This window comes from Scylla paramamosain, chromosome 20 (genome assembly GCF_035594125.1).
Source record: "Scylla paramamosain isolate STU-SP2022 chromosome 20, ASM3559412v1, whole genome shotgun sequence".
NCBI lineage: Eukaryota > Metazoa > Arthropoda > Malacostraca > Decapoda > Portunidae > Scylla > Scylla paramamosain.
This window is the reverse complement of record NC_087170.1, coordinates 18,398,995-18,403,994: the sequence shown is the minus strand read 5'-3', so window position 1 is coordinate 18,403,994 and position 5,000 is coordinate 18,398,995. Positions and strand designations below refer to the sequence as shown.

At 42.3% G+C, this 5,000-nt stretch overlaps 1 long non-coding RNA gene across 1 annotated transcript in view; it reads right to left on the bottom strand.

Moving 5' to 3' along the window:
* Window positions 1–1,481: 1,481 nt before the first annotated feature.
* Window positions 1,482–5,000, bottom strand: part of LOC135110551 (uncharacterized) — a 43,916-nt gene continuing 40,397 nt past the window's right edge. The window contains exons 4-5 of the long non-coding RNA XR_010273308.1: window positions 2,057–2,088; window positions 1,482–1,931 (exon numbers count right to left, since the gene is read on the bottom strand). This is a non-coding gene — a long non-coding RNA (uncharacterized LOC135110551). The remainder of the gene's footprint in view (window positions 1,932–2,056; window positions 2,089–5,000) is intronic.

Here is a 5,000-nt window from a genome sequence, read left to right as displayed (position 1 = left end):
TTTACACGTCATACCTCCTCTTTCTTTATTACGGAAAAATTTTAACTTTTTGTCATGATAATGAAGTGTTCGTGTTATTTACGCACGTTTATTTCGTTTGTTTTATCTGATTCTTGCATAAACTGCGTATGTTAATTAGTTTTAACGACGTTTTCATTTTGTTACTCTTTAATGGAAGAATCTGAACACTTAACAAAAAAGTGGGCCATTCATATTCTCATCGTCATTTATTTATTTTTTTTTATCATATCAGTGTAGAGAAATACATCTATATGTATCCTGAGTTTTCTTTAGATTTATTGATAGAGACCGGCTTTTGTATCTGTGATTCGTCGTACTCACATGATGGAGGTCAAATGGGTGGAACAAACAGGCCACCGCGCTGCTCACTAATTCACTACAATGCTCGCTAAGTGCTAATGTTTCTGGTTGTCACTTGGCACGATGATAAAAAAAAAAACATGAAAGCATAAAGAGGTCTGCTCATATGAGTCACTGTATAAAACATTCCTGTCCATATCCACCTTTCATCCAGTCATAAATTTACCTATATGATCTTTTTTATAGCTCCCTGTTGACTCGGAACTAACAGCCTGACTACTGAGTCTATTGCATTCATCTGCCACTCAGTCTGAAAATCAGTTTCTTTTTGTCCCTTTTCCAAAATTAACTCTTTCATACTTGCTCCCGTTACTTCAAGTCCTCTCAGGTTGATAAAGGTTTTCATTGATACACGAGCAGTTACTGACCTCCATTATCGAGGGGGATGAAGTGTGCTGTGTGTGAAAGACTTGAGCCTCACTCATAGATTGAGCTATAAATACACTCAGCGATCACCGGTAGGATACAGCCAGCGATCACGAGGCCATTAAGTGACTCAAGACCGCTGGTGAAATACTACTCGGAGTCCTGACAGCCGCGTGAGTGAAAGATCCAAAAAAAGTTAAGGAAAAGACGAGGAAAAGTCGATGTTCCAGCCTGTGAGATCAAAAAGAGAGAAAACCTGTCGAAAACCACGGAGCGAATATTACGGATCTCATCGAAGTGAAGTGACGTTTTCTTTACTTCCTTCCCCGACACTGCAGACGTATAACCTGGCTGAGAGAAACGACGTTCCCTCAGCACAGCAATGCCGAGCAGTGACCTAATCGCCACGTGTAAACACCTGCCTTTATCTTACAGGCATCTTACAGACTGAGTATAGATGTCATGATACTGTTGTGCTTTGAATGAGACCAGAAGAAATAGAGAGATATCCATCATTACAAACACACACACACACTCTCTCTCTCTCTCTCTCTCTCTCTCTCTCTCTCTCTCTCTCTCTCTCTCTCTCTCTCTCTCTCTCTCTCTCTCTCTCTCTCTCTCTCTCTCTCTCTCTCTCTCTCTCTCTCTCTCTCTCTCTCTCTCTCTCTCTCTCTCTCTCTCTCTCTCTCTCTCTCTCTCTCTCTCTCTCTCTCTCTCTCTCTCTCTCTCTCTCTCTCTCTCTTACAGTGCACTCAGTGTTAACTAGAGGATAACCAAAGTAGTTGCAACATTAAGCCAGTATATCAACATGGACTTAGGATGGCGCGGGAAGGGAGCACATTTGGCACATTTGGAACAGCCATGCCTCTCGGAGTTAAGGCACGTGCGCTATCAATCAGTTCAAGAGTGTGAGCAATCGCGACGGATGACTGAAGTTGAGGCTATGAATGAGTTGTGTCCCGCGTCACCTTTCACACAGTGTTGTAATGAAGTAGACAGGAGACGGTGATGAGTGGAGGTAGTTGTGGGAGGTGTTTGTGGTGTTGTTGTTGGTGTTCTTGTTCTTGTTGTTGTTGGTGGTGGTGGTGGTGGTGACACGGATTCTGCCGTTGAATTTATGAAGTTTATGGTGATGACTATACATTTCAGATTTATGATAGATGGGAAAGATTCTTGATTCAAATCTGTGGAATACATATGAAACACATTTACATAAAGCAACAATTCTTAAGTATCCATTACTGTTACCTCCATACATAGTGTCTACAAACATACATACATTCATACATACATACATACATATATATACCAGAGGAACAGCAGGTCGCGAGGAATCTATTTCTGAAAGGAGATGAAAGAACAAATTAAATATCAATAGGATTGGTGGAAATAATGGTATTACTGAAGCGTAATCTCTCCCCCCCGCCTCTCTCTCTCTCTCTCTCTCTCTCTCTGTGTGTGTATGTGTGTGTGTGTGTGTGTGTGTGTGTGTGTGTGTGTGTGTGTGTGTGTGTGTGTGTGTGTGTGTGTGTGTGTGTGTGTGTGTGTGTGTGTGTGTGTGTGTGTGTGTGTGTGTGTGTGTGTTTGCACGCTTGAACAACCCCACACAATAATCACGAGGCAGAAACCACGTCTCAGTGGACATACTAAGGTGCCTCGGAGTCACTGGGCCTCAGCACTCAGCACAATGCGGGAGAGCAGGGGAAGCAGGTGTCTCCGTTCACGCGCGATGTGTTCCCCTGACGTGACACCTCCCTAAAGATACCAGATAGAACGTTGGGCAGCGGTCACCCAATATCGACTATTATTGCATCTCTATCCTCAGCCGTCTCCATCCTGGCCCACCAATACAATCGTGCACTAAGATTTATACCACGAGCACTGGTATCCATTACAGGTTACAGGTGCGTCTCTACACTACAAGTGCCAGGTAAAGGGAACACGGTATACAGAGAGAAGGCTTAACGCATGAACGCCGCATCACAAACACTCGCCGCGTCCCGACTCGCCACAATAATAGTGTCACGTTAGGAGCAGGTTCAAGTCACCACAATGATACAATGTAGTTAATAGTTGCGGCCTGAGGGACAAGACAATGCGATTCCTCTGCCTGTTACTCCTAAGGGAAATGTGAAGGGAGGAACGTGAATGTAGATAGATAGATAGATAGAGAGATAGAGAGATAGAGAGATAGATAGATAGATAGATAGAGAGAGAGAGAGAGAGAGAGAGAGAGAGAGAGAGAGAGAGAGAGAGAGAGAGAGAGACGTAGATGGGTTGGTAATGGGCAAGAAATAAATAGATACGTAGATAGGTAAGTAGGTAGACGACAGTTGGGTAAGTAGGTAGGTAGGTTAGATGAATAATTACATAAAGAACATAAGTGAATACAAAGGAAAAACAAGCAATAGCATATATTTTGGCACAGTCACTGATCAATTTGAAAACAGCGGCTTGCTAAGGAAGTAAAGGAAAGTTGTTAATATATTTCCTGGTGTTCTTGGTGCATGTCCCATAAAAACGCCATGAAGTCTTCCCCTCCCCACCTGTCTTCTAGGAGCCAGGTAAATGCAGACAGGTGAGCGTGCGTGAGCGTGGTGCAGGAGTGATGGCAATGGAACGCTGCAGGGAGAACCAAGCTGCCCTTTTCACATCTGACACCACTTTCTGTTCTTACGCCATCATTGTTTTTTTTTTTTTTTTTTTTGGTAATTCGTTTTATTTTTCGGTCCGGATACTTTTGTTGTGCGCTGCTGTTGTTAATGAAGATCACGATTCGACATTAATGTGGCAAAAATCTAAACGAGGGAATTTTTTAAACATTACTCACCTGTATAATAAAAGCCGGAATTTGCATAGCAGACTCTTAAAGTTTATCTCGGTTATCAAACATGAAACGGATAGAATTTCAGGCATAACAAGAAAACGAAAAACAAGTCCTGCATAATACATCAGACTCTCCAGCATGGGAAAGAGAATATACGTACACAAGTAAGGAAAACAAGAAAACAAACACAGGAATGGCACCAGACTCGCAAACATGGCAAAAGGGAATATACAAGAGTGGGGAAAATAACAAGAAAAGAAAAACAGGAACGACATTAGACCCGCAAGCAACGAAGAGATTACACACGAGCGAGGAAAACGAGAAAACAAAAAACAAGACCGACAGACCAGCGAGCAAAGAAAAGATCATTTATACGAGTGAGGAAAACAAGAAAAGAGAATGTTTATGAGTGAGGAGAACAACAAAACATAAGAACAGCAAACTCGGAAGCTAGTAAGAGAGAATACACACGAGAGAAGAAAACAACAAGAAAACAACAACAAGAAAACAACAACAAGAAAACAACAACAAAAAAACAAACACAGAAATGAGATCGCCACCCACACAGGCGCAGCGAGAGACCTGAGACTGTTACCTGTACCTGCAAATCCCCTTATTACAGGTAATCTACAGCAAGTGAAGAGCTTACCTGTGAGGGACGAGGCACCTTAAACTGCGCCAATAATTACTGCTGTTGTAACGTGGTAAATGCATAAGGAGTCCACATATTAGAGGAAAGAAGAAATATAGCAAAGACGAAATTAGGAAAGAAAAGAAGTCAAGAAATTTTAAAAAAAGACGTGTAAAGAGAAAAGATTCTATTCGCCTGAAGTTTTTTTTTCTTTCTTTTATCGTGTTTTCTTATTGCGATATAAAGAAAAAAGGAGTAACTAGAGAGAGAGAGAGAGAGAGAGAGAGAGAGAGAGAGAGAGAGAGAGAGAGAGAGAGAGAGAGAGAGAGAGAGAGAGAGAGAGAGAGATCCAATAGTTGCCGTATAAAGCAGGAGACATCTTTTTTATTACCTTTAACGCGACACGAGACACTCCGAGACAGTAATAATAAGAGAGGAAAATAGTCCCACCGGAAAACAGAAAACGACGCATCAGGATATACCAAAGTTAATTCATTAGTAAACTATCTTTACATAACGCACTGACCGTTCTCTCTCTCTCTCTCTCTCTCTCTCTCTCTCTCTCTCTCTCTCTCTCTCTCTCTCTCTCTCTCTCTCTCTCTCTCTCTCTCTCTCTCCAGCCTTAAGAGATTGGCCGCCGGGTAAGCGAAAGTCAATACCCATTTGCCATCCGAGGGGAACACAATGGTCACGGGAAAAATTTATGCCTCAATGGGGATGGGGGATATTACCTACTTCTCTCTCTCTCTCTCTCTCTCTCTCTCTCTCTCTCTCTCTCTCTCTCTCTCTCTCTCT